The sequence below is a fragment of the Coenobita brevimanus genome, chromosome 90 (assembly GCF_032717465.1).
Source record: "Coenobita brevimanus isolate Jiangsu-jjx chromosome 90, ASM3271746v2, whole genome shotgun sequence".
Lineage (NCBI taxonomy): Eukaryota > Metazoa > Arthropoda > Malacostraca > Decapoda > Coenobitidae > Coenobita > Coenobita brevimanus.
Window position 1 is genome coordinate 18770938 of NC_137043.1, and position 18065 is coordinate 18789002.

Consider the following 18065-nt stretch of genomic DNA (forward strand, 5'->3'; position numbering starts at 1 on the left):
GCTCCAACTCTTCTTGTGATGGCCAAAGTTTCCTACTACCTCATCCTTCCCTCCACTACTTCCTGCCTCCAGTCCTCTTTCTCTGGCACTTTTTCTCTGATTCTTCCTCCCCCTTCTTCTTCCCTCTGCATAGTTTCTCTTCTTTTCTTTTTTTCTGCATAAAGCATAATCTAAACGGTCCTTAACAAATATGCCTAGGGGGTTTATTGATATCTTACCACTTCTGGATGATGTTCCGCAGTAAGTCTGCATTACAGACAGACAGACGAATGGACATATGTATGGACGCGGACATTGTATTATCTATCTATCTATCTATCTATATAGCTATATCTATCAATCTATTTATTTATCTATCTATCTATCTGTCAGTCTATCTATCTATATCTATCTATCTATCTATCTATCTATACCATTGTCAGGTCTGGTCCTTTGATCTGTAACAGGTAGCAAGTACTACCTGTGTCGTTTTCGGGCCGTACGCGTAGAAAACTAAACTGGCAATAGCTGGTGATGATGGTAATGATGACCGAATTAACTGTGGTGATTCGTTGAATGGATGGTACTGGTAATGGTGATGTTAATGGTGGTGGCGAAGATATGGTGATATTAATGGTATTTTTAGAAGTAACTGTTGTTAACTGTATTGGTGGCGTGTTGGTGTAAGTGTTTGTGATGGAGGTAATCGTAAGTTGTTGAGGTGGCGGTTACTGTGGTGTTAATGATAATGGTGTTGGCGGTGATGGTTCTCGTGCTAATGGCAATGGTGATGTTAACACGTGAAGGTGGAACTTGTGTTTTCAATGCTTATGGTGGTGGTGCTAATGGTAATGGCGTTGTTATTTGTGATTGTGTTGGTGTTGGTAATAGAGGTTATGATGATGATGGAGGTGGTGGATAAGCGGAGCTGGGTGGCAATTAAGTGGTGATAAGATTAGAGGGAGGTGTAATGGAAGGGGAAATGATTGGCTCATCTTACGGTCGGAAGAACTCTACACTTTTAATCTAGCTAAAGCCACGCAATGTTATTCAGGCTGGCGAGTCATAGGAGTCTGCTTGTCAATACTGGTACCAGTACAGTTGCCTCCTAAAGTTTCTTTCGCCATGTTGTATAGTTGAAGGACATTCCGCGCGGGACACCGCGTAGAAGGCAGCAGGAGCGGCAAATAATTTTATCTGGTAACAGTGTTGGGAGTAAAGGAGGGGTGGGACGTGCTAGGATTGGGGGGGGGGGGTAGTGGGAGGGTAGCTGTGTTGTGGGAGGGGTGGGACGTGAGGGATGGTGGGGTAATGGACGTAGCTGTGTTGGGAGGGATGGGAGTAGGGGTAGAGCAGAGTTGGGGAGAGGCTTAGTAACCAATTAATGTCGTAACATAATTTGCTTTGATTTTAAATGTGTTTTTATGAGGGGGGATCACACGAAGTAGCAACAAGCTGTAAAGTGATTGTTTATGACTTGATGAAAATGGTCAGTTCGGTGATCATGCAAGGCTGATACACACAGACATCACCAACACGTAATCTTATATGATGACTAGCTCCTCTTCGGTATCTATAACATCCCTATTGTAACACGTACTGTAGACTGATATCAGACGTTAGCCTCAGTTACGTCTCAGAATTGTTGCTCATACATTCTTAATTGTAACGTAGATATGTAGTGAATGGAAAATAAGGTATATATAATATTCTATTTCATAGTTGTTTCAGTCAACCATTAGTATTTTTACCCCCAAAGGCATTAAAATATGTCAGATATTAACACAAATGCATCTTTTAGCCGTCAATGTGAATTTGATATATTTCCTAAATCGTAAACACATACTGCCTGCGTGTCACAGGCTAATTTAAGCATAAACCAGACCTAGACCTTTTCAGGTCAATCAATAGCGTCTGCGTGTGTGAGTGTTGTGCAGTGCATAATATTGGGTCTCTCGCTGTCTAACTCTCTCAGTTAATCTCACAGAGACTCATAAGTAGGCTTAGGATAATCATGCATTTGCACATGTGCATATGCAAATGCATATTCTAGCCATTAATGAGCGTAAGCGCATACTCCCACTTTTTTGTTTATTTATACGGCATATTCTTTGAAATTTCATGGGTATTTTAGTAACTTCTTCAACCTGTAATAATATTTAAAGTCATAATGTCCATCAGATCATAGTGAATTATATACTGCTTAATTGGCTGTGGCTGGGAGGGTCGTGACTTGATGGTCAGTACACAGACTCACCAGAGTCTGAGCCGCATGCATGGCCTGTGCCTAATATATATATATATATATATATATATATATATATATATATATATATATATATATATATATATATATATTAGCTATAGAACGTGGTGAATGTTTTTGGTGTATCCAATAGAGCCAGCATTCCGGGGGTCACTAATGATGAGTGAAACGGCCATACCACGTTGAGTACACCGCTTCCCGTCCAATCAGCGAAGTTAAGCAACGTTGGGTCTGGTTAGTACTTGGATGGGTGACCGCCTGGGAACACCAGATGCTGTTGGCATCCCTACGTGTCAAGTGGGGTTGGTGGAGGGTTAGTGTCCGTCCCTGTAAAACAATTAACTCTAAGCCCTTGGCCACCCCATTTGGGATACATGGCGTCTGGCAATGAATGAATGAAATTAATATATATATATATATATATATATTGATATATATCATTGCCTTAGTCCCTGGTGGGGTCGGCCGCTTTTAAATGTTGTCGTCAGCAACTTCTGTCCACTGCATTCTCTTCCTCCAGGTCTAACTGCCTCATTTATTTCTCAGTTCCATCCCTCCACCAAATCCTTTGTCTTCCCTTCGTTCTTGTCCCTTCCACCTGACTTCTCCATGTCACCTTCACAGGATCAACTTCCTTCAACCTGTTCACATGCCCATACCACCTCAAACGTTCCTATCTTGCCTTCTCCACAACTGCCTCTGCTCTGATGTTACCATTCCTCCTTCCTCTCAGTGACACTCCCATCAGCCATCACAGCATTCTCATCACTGTCCTCTCCAGCTGTTTCTCTTCATTCTTCCTCAACGCCCAGGCTTCTGTGCCATACAGCAATATAATAGCAACTTTTGGAAGATGGCTTCCGTTCATTCCTCCATCTACCTCACATACCGCAAAGAGGCGTGCATTCCCCAGTTTGGAAAGCACTGGTTTACAAGAACATTACCAACCGAGTGCTAACCCAACATAGTCATTGGTATTGACACATTCTGTCAGTGACGTTATTTGCTCTTTGTTCAGTTAATAATATTTGTTTATCCAAACAAATGTTAGAATGCATAGTACTAGATTAATGCATGAAGTTTATCAGAAACTCAGTATAGAACAGTTGGGTTGAGAAACACTTCTTGTTTAAATGTAATGGGACAAATAAGTCCCTTCTTCGACCTAGTTCCCAGAAAGAATTATTATTCGGCTATACTCTCCTAAACTGTGAGTTGCATGAGACAATAAGTATGTGATACTATCTCGCAGTGTGTGTGGAAGGAGTGGGCGGAGAGGAGAAGTGCCTGCCAAAATCTAATGCTTTTGGGTGAGTGCGTATAATTCACCAGGTCGGTCAGGACAACGTGATTCGCGTGATCGTAAGAAGCATTAGACTCCAGGAAGAGAGCTGAGAGCTTATATAGTCCGATCTAGGGCAAGGCTGTGACTTTCACACACGCACACAATCATTTCCTCCCTCAAGAGGAACAGTAACCGCCCACTTCGTTTGTGAAACGTTTCGCACCCGATCCTGTGCGAACCCCCGTCCTATAAACAGATGGCAGGCGAAAGCATTACCACTACGCCAGTTGGTGTGTGTGTGTGTGTGTGTGTGTGTGTGTGTGGAGGCTGGTTAGAACAATTGTGTGGACGAAACGACCGCTACTGCTAGGACATTTGTAGATACTATCTATCTATCTATATACATAGGCTTCTTCCCCCAAGGAAAGGGAGGTAGCCGAGACAGGACGACACACTCCCCATTTACTCATCCATTCAAACACATTCATTCGCATCTTAGCCCCAAAGGGGAGAACGGACAGATCCTCACCGCACTACATCACGAAAATTCCGTAAAACGATAGGTGCATGCACAGTTTGCAGCAATACAAGTCTTACATAGTACTAGTAATTTTGTGTGAGTGTCGTGTGTATTTTGTCAAATATATCACCATCTTTAATAGCGAAGTTATGTCTGTATTCACTTTAGATGACAACTGAAAAATAGACTGATTTTATCTTATTCCTGTGAACCGAAAGGTTACCAATGTGACTGTAAGGTAATCTACCGCGTGTGTCAGAGAGAGAGAGAGAGAGAGAGAGAGAGAGAGAGAGAGAGAGAGAGAGAGAGAGAGATTATGCACGTTTAATACTCGTATAATCACACACGCATGCACATAAGCACATAATTATATAGGCTTATTAAGATTTGAAGGATTGACCCTAAGAAAGTGTTGACTGGAGTATGCTTAAATTTATAGTCTGGTATGACGGCCAGGCTCATCCATCTGTAAGCCGGGTATGTGCCTACACGACTATCAAAGGATAAATTACGCCGTCGGTCAAAAGGTTGTATATTCCTTATTCTGCCAGCGTTCGTTCTTAAGTAAAGATAACAGTAGTTGACATACAAATATAAAATGGACTATTACAGGATGTTAGGTTCGGTACTCAAGTTGCAGTAAAAGTTACAGTATCTTTGTTAAGCAACTTGCATAAGAAGAAGTTGAAATCAGTTTAAATATTTGTAAATTATCGGTCACCAATAGAAAGCTTTCCGATGAGGGGACGGAATGACGGAGGCGAAGGATAAGGTTACGTATTGGCGATACCTGATTGCTTAGGTATTGAACTTATTCCACCAAATACTGAACCATCATTAGCAGCTTGTTGCCACTACGGTTTATTATTAATAGAAAAATTGTATTGGAATGATTATCTACGCAGAGTTTGTTGACACGATTAATGGTTAACCTCTCCCTAACACTCACCTACCCCCACCGTCACCCCTCCTCTCCCCCATCACTCACCTTCCCAGCAACTCCCACCCCCTGCTTCACCCCCAGCACTGTTACCAGATCATTTCTGTCTGTTGCTGCTGCTGCCATCTACACAGTTTCCCTTGCGGAAATTTCTCCAACTGTACCTCCCTGCAAGGTGTGGCACCGTTGCGGCAGTTACGGCAACGTCGCAGTCGTAGCGTATATGACGACAGACGCGAGTGGCGGGTGTGTATGCCAGACATCATAATAGTAAATAAATACAGGAATAATGAACACATAACCAAAGTTAACAATAATGTTAGTATGTATTCATGAATACAAAATAGCAATAGGAATGTAAATACAAGCATAACGATATAAAAAATATATCATGAAGGTTGTTTCAGGTATAGTCATCATTCCTCAGCAACCATTACCAAACATTAATGTGAAATCTGGGGTGTTAAGTCTGTGTCTGGATCTCGCTGTGGGACAGCTCGGAAACCTTTCTGAATAGTAAAACATATGGAAACATGATGATATGCATATATTATTAATATATCACCAAAGCAATAGAACATGAAAGGGGAATAAATAACTCTGTATGGGTAGGAATATACTGACCATGGACTACTGGAGGGTTATCACATCAGAGCAAAATAGTTAGAATCACTATCCAACATTTCCAATATGAAGAAAGGTGAGCCATGAGGCTTCCGATATCACTCGAAACTAGACATTAAAACAGTAATAATATCATATGGGATACGTAACAAGGGATATAATAATGGAAATATATGCATACAAGAGGAAGCACTGATAACTCAGTTAACCCCTAAACCGCGGGGTTGTTCCTTGCGTGTCCCGTGGGGATAATCGCGCTCCGGCAGACTTTGTAAAAATATTTGCCCAAAATCAGTTATTAGTCCTAGAAAATTATAATTACATATGCTTATGGAATATACCTTGAGCTTTCTCCTGGGATGTTTGTTGAGCTTTCATCGAGTACCGTAGGACTTGTGGAGACTTCTGAAGTTGGGTAACGAAGTCTCCACTTTACACTTCCCGACACCCAGTAATATGATTACCATAGCCTGATATTATCACTAGAAACACTGTTCTATGATTTTCAAATAGTTTGGAATCCATACTCCAAAAAAAGCACTGAAAGCAATGAAAATTACAAGTGCGTACCAGCTTCCCACTTGCGCTCATTCACCGCTGGTATTCTGTCATTTATTATTCATAAAAACACTCACATTTTATATTTCTATTACTATATAACACTTATATATATCTGCAGTCTTTATCCATAAGTTTCCTTCAGAAACAGAAGTTTATTGTCACTGTAGGCATTCAAATTCTCTTTCAGTAAAATACATAGCATTCACTTTCTTGTCCTGTATACTAGCGTTGAGAGCAAATCTGTCACTTTCACTTTCACTTTCATAACTCATAGTATTCATATATGCTAGTGTGCAACTTTCACTTTCATTACTCCTAGTATATATACTCATTCTCATATTACTACTCATTTACATTTCTATTTACATTCTCTATTTTGTTTACATTATTTACATTTCTATTTTATTTACACTATGTTATGCACTGTCACTTGCAGTAACTTATAAAACTATTTTCCTCTGTTCAGTTACATTTACATTCATTGGTTTGACTTGCTGTTTACACATTATTTATACATTATTTACATTTCCACTTGCACTGTTTTAGAGTCACCAGAATGATCATAGTCATTGTTCATCATTATCATTGATAAATTAGCCAGTTCACGTTCCACAGGAGTCACTTAGCCCTTTACCCCTTTCCACACGAGGTTTAGTAGGGGTAGAGGTCACAGGGCCCTTTGGATGGGGCTAAAAAAGTGGCGGAATTGGACAAGCGCAAATCCGACGTGGTTTCACCTTGAAAGACGACAGTAAACTGAATGGTGCTGCCTAGGGGCAGTGAAGGGCTGCCAATGTCAGTGTGGTGACAGCTGCTAATATATACGCTATGAAATGATTGGCAGGAAATCTAGACAATACATAATAAATTAGGTAGTTCCAGATGAATGTAAATATCACTTAGGCTTCTTTCCTTTCATATATATATTTTTATTACGAAAATAGATTATATGGCATATTTCAAGGGGAAATTACCGAGGGAAATTAGCGAACGAGTGCACGTGAGGTGTTGTCAGGTGATAATTAGCCAATTCCAGGTGTATGGGACTATCACTTACCTTATTTCTTTTCTGTATATATTATTTTGTATGAGAATAGGGCATAGGGCTTATTTCAATGGATGAAATCAGTGAAAAATTCCGGGGAAGATTTGCTTAATGCAGCGCGGCTGGGCAGGTGAGAGGAGAGGGTAATGGAGGGGAGGTAGGGAGGGGAGTCAAGAACGGGGAATAATGGCTAAATTGTCAACAATGGATGGGAGTACAGATGAGATTAGAAGTGCTGACTAGTGTTGGACATTGGCAGTACTGACAGATGATACAAGCCACCACTTGTAAGCCCGGGAGAATTCAAATAACACAGAATCACAAAAGTGACGCCCCGCAGTATGATCCACTGCGCCCGAGCGTCATGAAAGTGACGCCCCGCTGTTAAGGGGTTAAGCAAGAGGAATTTGAAAACAACTCGGAAAGTGAATATGAACTTATTGACACCGTCCATCCAGCTGTTCAAAGGTTGTATTATGTGGTATCTGATGATAACTTTTGTATTATGTTGTCTGATAACCACCCGTATCTAACGGTGTTAGACATTTCAGGATTAACATGACCAATTACACCTTATCTGATATACAGTTCAGAAACCCACTTGTTTTACTGGAAACCATAACCATGGTCAATTATTATATTCCAACAATATCTGAAAACTGTATTACCCCAGTAGCGATATCAGCTACCATCCCTAACAATGACTCAGCAGAAGCGTATCCATATGTGTGGTTCATAAGAGGTTCCGAGCGAGATCCATGAGACAGACTTAACACCCCAGATCTCACATTTAATACCGTTTGGTGAGGGTGGCTGAGATATGATTACCATACCTGCGACAACCTTCATGATATGTTTCTGTTTTGATTTAACATTAACATTCCTATTGGTATTATATGTTAAACAATACGTACTAACATTATTATTATTGGTTATGTGTCTATTACTCCCGTATTTATTTACTTTTATGACGTCTGGCATAAGCACCTATCACTCACGTTTGTCATTCCAGTACAACTTATAGTTCATTCATAGATACGTGTTGCTGTTTCTAGGGGAGAGGAACTTTGGGAGGCAACCGTACAGAGTCCGTAACTTCTTAACTGACGAGCAGTTAGCTATGATTTATAAGAGTCATGTGCGCTCTCAGCTTGAATATTGCTCACCCTTGTGGAATGGATGTGAAGAGGTTGCATTAAAACAACTACACAATATTCAGAACAAAGTTGTTAGAATTATTAACAACCCTGCCATTACAAATAAACTACCTACCCTACAAGTAAGGAGGCATGTTGCCTTCCTTGCATTATTTTACAGATATTTTTATGGCAAATGCTCAGACGAAGTTGCGTCCATGGTGCCACCTCTCCATGCCTTCCCTCGTGCTACACGGGCATCTGGTAGCGCTCGTGACTGGAATGTCAATCAGCCATATTGCAGAACTTCTACCTATCAGAATTCTTTCATTCCTCGAACTCCATCTCTCTGGAACTCACTTCCCCAGAGTTGTTTCCCTCCAAACTTCAACCTACAGCTGTTCAAGTCTAACTGTTACAGATATTTTATGAACAGAGGACACCAGTAAGCAGGTGTATGTTTTTTTTTTTTTTATTCATTTGTTTTTCCTTCCTCTGTTCTGTTATTTAAAAAGAAAATGAATTTCCTTACGTCTTTATCGCCTCTCTTTTTATGTAGTTTTTTGCAGTGTCCTCTTGCTGTTGCTTCCACATCTATTTTCTCTTCCCCTGAGATTGTTTATTTAGCATAATCATGTCTACTCTTTTCCTTCTCTCCTGTAGTGTTGGTAGATTCAGTTTTTGTAATCTCTCTTCATAGCTTCGATCCCTGAAACTTGGTATCCATCTTGTCGCTGCCCTTTGTACTTTTTCAATCTTATCCATGTGTTTCTTGAGATAAGGATTCCATACTACTGATGTTGGTCTGATGAATGACGTTATCTTTCTCAACAGTTGTCTTCATTTATATACGTGAATGCTGTTCTCATATTAGCAAGCAGTGTACACATCTTACATTCCTTCTCGTGGGTATGGTCATCTGGAGATAGTCAATTATTGATAATTACTCCTATGTTCTTCTCTTTCTGATATGTGTAGGGTTGCTCTTCCTAACTTATAACCCCAATCTGGTCTTTTCTCACTTTTACCAAATTAATTACATGACACTTGTCCACATTGAATTCTATTTATTTTTAATGCAAGAAAGAAGGAACCGAAGGCCGGAGCCCACAAAGCGTTCCTTCCGAGAAAAAAGAAGAAGAAAAACAATACAAAAGAGAGCCATTTGTTGCTCCATTCGTGAAGCCTGTTTAATTCCTCTTGCAGCTCTTTGCAAGAATTTGTGTTAGTAATTTTCATTTGAATTTTTGCATCATCCTCAAACATATTTACATAGCTTCCATTTCCAGTGTTACTATCTATGTCATTTACTGTATATGTATACTAAAAACATAATTGGTTCCAGCACCAAGCCCTGTGGCACTCCGCTGGTCACTTCTTTCCATGATGAGTAATCTCCTCTTAATATTGTTCTCATTTCCCTTTTTCTAAGAAAATCCCACATCCAACAGTATAGATTCCCTTGAATACCTCATTGATGGTACAGTTTCCATAAGTCTTTGGTGCGGTACTCTGTCAAATGCTTTCTTAAAATCTAAATAGATACTGTCCACCCATCCCTCTCTTTTCTGTAATGTTTCCATAACTCTATCATAGCAGCTTAATAGATTAGTAACACATAATTTTCCCCTTCTAAAACCGAACTGCCTCTCTGTTATCATACTGTGTTCTTCTACATGTTTTACCCAAACTTTCCTTATTGGGGTTTGTAGTATCTTACAACACTGGTCAGTGATACTGGTCAGTAGTTGCGTGGATTTTGTCTACTCCCTTTCTTGAATAAGGGAACAATGTTTGCTTTCTTCCAAATATCAGGTAGTTTACCTTGACCCAAGGATTCCCTGAGTATTAAAGACAGTGGTCTGCTTAACCTTAATTCTTCAGCTCATTCATGTAGCACCCAACCTGAAATTCCGTCAGGACCGTTTGCTTTTCAGATGTCTTCTTAGGTAACTCTTCCAGTACTTTTTCTGATATTTGTATATCTGGTAATACATGTGGGCATGCATGTTCCATATCATCTCTCTCAAAATGTCTTTCTTTTTGTGAACACTGATTGGTAGTTTTTTTTTTTAGTGATTCACAAATATCTCTCTTGTGTATAGATGATCCCCTCATCTGTAATGGACAGTATTTTATCTTTAACTTTGGTTTTGCTTCCGATGTAGCTGTAAAAAGGCATAGGTTGATCACTACTTTAAATATAATGTCCTCCTCAAACTGTCTCATAGCCTCCCTCTTTATCTGTGTACAATCGTTTCTTGCCTGTTTATAGTTGTTATATGCCCTCTCACTATTGTGTCCCGTGTATCTGTTCCACAGCAAGTCTTATATATATATATATATATATATATATATATATATATATATATATATATATATATATATATATATATATATATATATATATACTCTGCATTAAACCAATATATATATTCTGCAATAAACCATTTCTTTATTTTCATTTCTGTTGCTTTGTGCTGTGGGATGTAATTTTGAACTCCTAGTTCATAAGGAGCACAGGATTTTCTACATACAGCAGGGAAGAAAGGTTGCTGGTTCTTTGAAAGCAGTGATAAAAAATAGGGAAGTGAGCATGGAAGTGAAAAAGTTACTACATGACAGTATTGTGATACCAACTCTAACGTACGGAAGTGAAGCTTGGACGTTGTTGGAAGGACACAAGTCAAGAGTGAGAGCAGTGGAAATGAGTTATTTAAGAGGAGCCTGTGGAGTCACATGGAGAGACAGGGTGACGAATGAGCATATAAAGGAGCGTTGTGGTGTGGATGTGATAGGAAGCGTTATGAGGAACACACTGAGGTGGTTTGGCCATGTGGAGAGGATGGAGGGTGAAAGACTGACGAAGAGAGTGTATGTGAGTGAGGTGGAGGGGGGAAGAGGGAGGGGGAGGCCGAGGATGAGATGGAGGGATGGGGTGGAGAGGTATATGAGAGAGTGGGGTGTGAGCTGGGAGCAGGGCAGTGAGATGGCGGGGGACAGGGCGACTTGGAGACGATTTGTTTGTGGCCACCCCAAACGGGATTGAGGCGTCTGGCAATAGATAGATAGATTGTCCTCTAATTTCTTTTTCCCAATCTGTTTCTAAAAAGTACTTCTTCAGGTCTTGATAGCTGCCCTTTTTGTAATTCAGACTCTTTTTGTAACTCGACTTGCTGGTAACGTCATACACAATCCTGAAGTTACAGTTTAATACTGCATGGTCGCCTTTACCGAATGGGGGGTGATACTTTATATTGTCAATTTCATTTTCATGCCTGGTAAATATAAGATCTAGTACTGACGGATCATCAAGTCCTCTTTTTCTGGTGTTTTCCTTTACACGCTGCATTAGGAAAAACTCCTGCACGAGGTCTAGGAGTTTTTGATCCCAACAGCTTTCGTGGCTTTTTACATCTAAAGCATTCCAATTTATATTTGAATTAAAGTCTCCAGTTAATATAATTCTTTCAAGTTTCTCTTCCGTTCTATGTAATAATGTTCTTAAACTTTGAATTGAACTTTCTGCCAGGTCTTCAAATTTGCCTCTTTCCCAAGTGTTTGTTTTGGGAGACATGTATAAATTTGCCACAATTAATTTCCCTTCAGATGTGTTAATTTCCAGTGCAATCAGTCCTACTTGTGAGGGGATATCTAGTTTTATTTCTTTGGCTTGTAGATTATGCTTTGTCAGGATTATAATTCCTCCACCCTTTCTTAAATTTCTGTCTCTTCTCCATATATTGTATTCCTCTCAGTTTAGGGTATCGTTTGATATCTTGGGGTTTAATTTTGTTTCAGTCAGGAAAATAATGAGTGGTTCCTTTTCTTTGATGTAGTCTTTTACCTCTAATAATTTAGACACCATACCATCTACATTTGAGCACATCAACCTAACCATCTTGTTTACATACTTGCCATAAATTGAGTCCCCTACATTCCTCCTTTTTTTTCCCTGTTGGTTATGCACCACTTTCGTATCTGCAGTCCAATTACTTTGTAAAAAAAAGTACTCTTCTCTTCCTCTGATCTTTCTTCGTTCTTTGTTTTTGCCTCCTTCCTTTTCTCTTTTAGTACACTATTCCCAATTCCTCTTGAGTTAGGCATCTTTTATCCATACTTTTCAAAATTCCTCTTTTTCCATGAGTTTCTTTGCATTTTTTAGTATTGCCTCCACAGTGTTCACACTCTGGAAGTTATTTTTAGGGGCCTTGACTTATTTCTCTCATATTTACCTAAGCTTTCGTGTTTCTCTATGTCTTTATTACAGGTTTCCTCTGATACTTCCTTCAATATGCTTATTATATTTACTGTCTCCTTTTTGTCTAGAAATTTTGTTTATTTCTTCCTCCTCCATACCAGTGATTACTATAGATTTATTGATATCTGCTGAATCTTTGCCCAATTTTCGGTTGTTTTGGATTATTTTTTTCACTTTCTAATGCTTTTTGCATCAACTATTGTTTCTAAGTCTTTCCTTATTTTCATCATTAACCCCTTAACTGCAGTGATGTTGGAAGCACGGCGTGTCAGTCCCACGGGGATAATTGCGCTCTGACTGACTTTGTAAAAATATTTGCCAAAAATCATTTATTAGTCCTAGATTATTATAATTACATATGCTTATGGCACTCACTTTCAGCTTTCTCCTGGGATGTTTGTTGAGCTTTCGTCGAGTACTGTAGGACTTGTGGAGACTTCTGAAGTTGGGTAATGAAGTCTCCACTTCACTCTTCCCGACACCCTGTAGTATGATCACCACTGCCTGATATTATCACTGGAAACACTATTCTATGAATTTCAAGTAGTTTGGAATCTATATTCCAAAAAAAAAAACACTGTGAAAGCAATGTAAATTACGAGAACGTACGAGCTTTCCACCCGCACTCATTCCCTGCTGGTATTCTGAGGTGGAGCTGTCATTTATTATTTATAAACACACTCACACTTTATATTCCTAGTACTGTATTACACTTATTTATATATACAATATTTATCCATAAGTTTCCTTCAGTACTAGTAGTTTATTTTCACTCCAGGCATTCACTTTCTTGTTCAGTAAACTAGTGTAGAGAGTGAAGCTTTCACTTTCACTGTCATTACTTCAATTATTTATACTCATATTCTTACATTACTAATTATTTACATTTCTATTTACATTTTCTATTTGATTTACATTATTTACATTTCTATTCTATTTACACTATGTTATGCTCGGTCACTTGCAGTAACTTATAAAACCACTTTCCACTGCTATTTACACATTACTTACACATTATATACATTTCCACTTGCACTGTTTTAGAAATGCTTCAGGCTGTGGTAATCAAAGAAGCAGGGTACAAGGAAGTGAACCTGACACTCAGCGCACTGCCAAGAGGTGCACTTGAGCTCAGGTGTGCGTCTGGTGGTATGTGCACACACCTGGCACCTGCGGATTGCAGCCTTCCTCTTCATTGTGGCAGGCATTTGCACCAGTCTGTGCCAATCCACGTATGCCCTCTGCTCAAGTCTGTCGGGAAGTCTTACAGCATGGCGTCTTGGAGCTGTCACCCTACCATACCTCTCAAGCAGCTACCGAACACAGGTCCTGGAGAACAACCTCGGGGAGAAAGACTCGGGTGGCTTTACCATCATCTTGTACAGGATGAAGGCGTTCAGCATCGTCATGGCAATGAGATGCAGAAACACTTTCCTGTACCACCTAGTATTCTTCCTGAGGCAGTCGATCTCTCCAATCATCATGTCAGACTTGTCCACCAGCCGCATGTTGATATTATAGTCGAAGACAGCATCAGGTTTCATCACAGGTTCACCTGTCCTACGGTCGACCTTCCCACAGACTTTCAGTTCCCCCTTGTGTACGGTGGTAAGCATGTGCATGATCCTCTTATCATGCCACCGTATTGCCAGCATCTTCTCAGACTTGCATAGGTGCACGTCTCCCCACTGTAAACTTGCTGCCTGGGGGAATTTGGGGAAGTGGACACGATTGCTCTTGACAATGCCACAGGAGCGGATGCCATGCTCTGAAAGGTATTTAGCAAGTTTCAGTGCTGTATAATAGTTGTCAGCATACAGCACGTGATTCCCACCAAAATACCTTTCAAGCAGCACTTTCACTACACAGCCTGAGAAGCCAAGGGGGTGTGTTTTGTCAAGATCAACAGTGCTGGCTGAATAGATGACAAAGTCAAGGATGTACCCCATTTTACAGTAGCACAGTACAAAGAACTATATTCCAAATCGATGACGTTTGCCTGGAATGTACTGTATGAATTTCAGACATCCTTTGAACAGAACCAATGATTCATCCATGACAACCTTCTGAAACTGGTGGAATGATGGCATAAATTTATCTTTCATTCTGTTCAGAATCTCCCGGATCTTCCAGAGTGGGTCAGTCTGGGAAGGTACGTTGTTATTGGTGAAGTGAAGGTTTCCCAGAACTGATCTCTGGCCATGTACTTATTGAAAGTGGGTGAGGGTATTAAAGGGTCCATGGAGCAGTAATCTTCCAGCTCATGCTTCTGTGAATGAGGCATCACAAGCATGAGGGCGAAGAACACATACAGTTTCTGCACCCCAAGCAAGGTTCACTGTCACGTTTTTGCTGTACCTGCACCACTTGCAGCATGTTGTGACACGTACCTGTTGGTCTCATCACCGATGTGCTGCATGACTTCATCATCAATGAAGGCCAACAGGTAGTCCACACACTCAGCATCCTCGTCAAGAGTGAAGGCAGGCTGTATCCCTGAGGAACTCTCATCAAAGTGTAGTTGTTCTGGGATGAAATCGGAACCTTCTGTCCATATGAAAGCATCCAGGGTTCCCTCTCGTGGCAGTGTAGGCTGGGTGAGGGTGGATGAGGGTGGCTGCGAGGCACACCGGGCCGTCTCAAGGTCACTCCAACTGACTCTAGGTTGTTGTGTACCACTAGCAACCCCTACTTTAGAAACGAGTCTACTATGACGACGGGTAAGTGATTTACCTCGTCCCCTTCACTGTAGGTGCAGGTGGAGACTCCGACGATGAAGACTCAGGAGAAATTTTGCCTGAAGAGGTGGAAAATATTAGTGAAGTGGGGCTGGGAGAGTGGGGAGGTGATTCACTTCGGGACTCATGGCGGGCTGGGTCACACAGGGCCATTGTTCCGGGGCTAACCTGCCTCCTCTTCATTCCCTTCCCAAATTCATTCTCTTGCTGCTCTATGGGCTCCTTTCCCTTGGAGCCAGGACGAACTTGGGACACTGAAGCACTCGTACTGGGAGTTTCTGTCACCATTTCCTCCATAGGCTCATCACATAATTCACCACAAAGATCAAAGCATTATCCATCATTAATATTGGTAAATCAGCCAGTTCACATTCAACAGCAAAGTCACTTAGTCCTTTACCCCTTCCCACACAAGGTTTAGTAGAGGCAGAGGTCACAGGGCCCTTTGCAGTGGGCTCAGAAGCAACGGGAATGGAGGGGCGTGAATCCGACATGCTTTCACCTCAAAAGATGACAGTAAACTGAATGATGTGGCGAATATGGGCAGAGAAGGGTTAACAATGTCAGTGTGGTGACAGCAGCTAATTTATATGCTATGAAATGATTGACAGGAAATCTAGACAATACATAATAAATTAGGTAGTTCCAGGTGAAGTAAATATCACTTAGGCTTCTCCCTTCCTTTCTTATATATATTTTTATTACGAGAATAGGAGAATAGGCCATACGGCAGATTTCAAGGGCAAATAAGCAGGGAAAATTAGCGAACGAGAGCATGTGGGGTGTTGCCAGGTGATAATTAGCCAATTCCAGGTGTATGGCACTATCAATTACCTTTTTTCTTTTTTATATATATTATTTTGTATAAGAATAGGGCACAGGGCACATTTCAATGGATGAAATCAGTTGAAAAATCCGGGCATGATTTGCGTAGTGTGGCACGGCTGGGCAGGCAGGAGGAGAGGGTAATGGAGGGGAGGGTAAGGAGGGGAGTCATGGACAGGGAAAAATGGCTAAATTGTCAACAATGGATGGGAGTACAGATGACATTAGCAGTGCTGACTATAGCTGAACACTAGCAGTACTGATAGATGATACAAGCCACCACTTGAAAGCCCAGGCAAATTCAAAATAACACAGAATCATAAAACTGATGCCCCCCGGTATGATCCATTGCACCCGAGCGACACAAAAGTGATGCCCTGCAGTTAAGGGGTTAAGCATATGTAGTTTCTACATCATCTTTAAAACTTTGCATCACTTCATTTATCTGAGTTATATGCTCTTCACCATCACTACTTTGGTCTATTAGACTACTTGCTTACCTATCATAAACTCCTCCATTATACTCTAATGGCTGACAACTGTACTTGCCATTTCACCGATCTTCCTTTTAAGTGAACCTACCTCAACCGAGAGCTCATCTATTATTGTGTCTTTCTTGTTTAATTCCTTTACTATTTTTTTTCATTTTCCTCCTTCTGCATATGCAATTGATTCTTAATTTCATCCATTTCACTCAGAAATGCCCTTTCCAATGTGTTTACCCTTTCTACAAATTTGTTGTATGCTTCCATTTCAATCAATTCCTGGTAGAAATCATCTTGTTTTCTACCCCTTTCCCTCTTCCCAGCACCTTCCATATGTGCTTCACTTAATTTGGTGGTCCTCTTGTGGTAATTGTGAGAAAATGAACAAAATTTTTACTTACACTTTATGCATCTTACTTGCCTGTGGTACCGTAGTCAAAACAGCTGGGACTTGATCAACACATTCCTGCACTTTTTGGCTGTGTTCTGCTATTTGGGCAACACTTTCGCTTAAACTTGCTCTGTTATTTTAGAACACCATTTAGTTAACCTCGTACAGAGCTTGACTCATTAAAGATACTGTTTAGGTATAGCCAGTTGTAGCCAAGAGAAGCCAGCTCGGAGTGATGTGATATGACGTGTTGTCTCTCTGATGCCATGTGTGTGTGTGTGTGTGTCTGTGTGTGTTTAATAGGTCAGACAGATTTTGATACAATATTCAGAAAATGATGGAAAAATTGGGTCTCAGGTAGGGCGTAAACCTATTATTTTTGTGAGGAAAGTCAAGATCAGAGGACAAGGTTAAAGGTCAAGGCCACAGGGCAAGATCAGTTTACAGTTCTTATCTCATTTAGACTAAATTTTGTGGAAAGATTAAGAATAAAACAAAAAACAATAGAGTTTCAGAGCACTCGGTCAAAGGTCAAGGTCACAGGCCAGGTAAACTCAGACAATTTTGATCTGCATCAAATGAAACTTCGTGAATGATTTGAGGATCAACCAAGAGGTTGACAATTTTATTTTTATGACAATAGGTCGTTCGTTCGTTCGTTCAAAGATTCCCTGCATCTAAAGTGCAGACCGGGCCATACATTAGCCCGGTCAGTGGGGTATGGGCTGGTTAAAAAACAGTAAGGGGGGAGGACAGGACCTGGGGATTGCCCAGCACACACGTCCTGTCTCCTGGCTGGCTTTGTGGTGTGTGACAATAGGTCAAATGTCAAGATCAAATGGCAAGGAAAAATGAGAGTCAAGATCAAATGGCAAGGAAAGTTGAGAGCACTTTTATCTTATGTTTACTAAACTTTGTGACAAGGTTCAAGTTAAAATATGGATAAGAAGTTTCGATTTTGAGAACAGTTAGTCGAAGCTCCAGATCACAAGGAAAGTCGAAGATTAAG

General features: G+C 40.5%; 1 non-coding gene across 1 annotated transcript; it reads left to right on the plus strand.

The window, feature by feature from the left end:
• Positions 1-2409: 2409 nt before the first annotated feature.
• On the plus strand, positions 2410-2528 carry LOC145411782 (5S ribosomal RNA). Its single transcript, XR_013899483.1, has one exon. It is a non-coding gene; the product is annotated as a 5S ribosomal RNA (ribosomal RNA).
• Positions 2529-18065: the final 15537 nt, after the last annotated feature.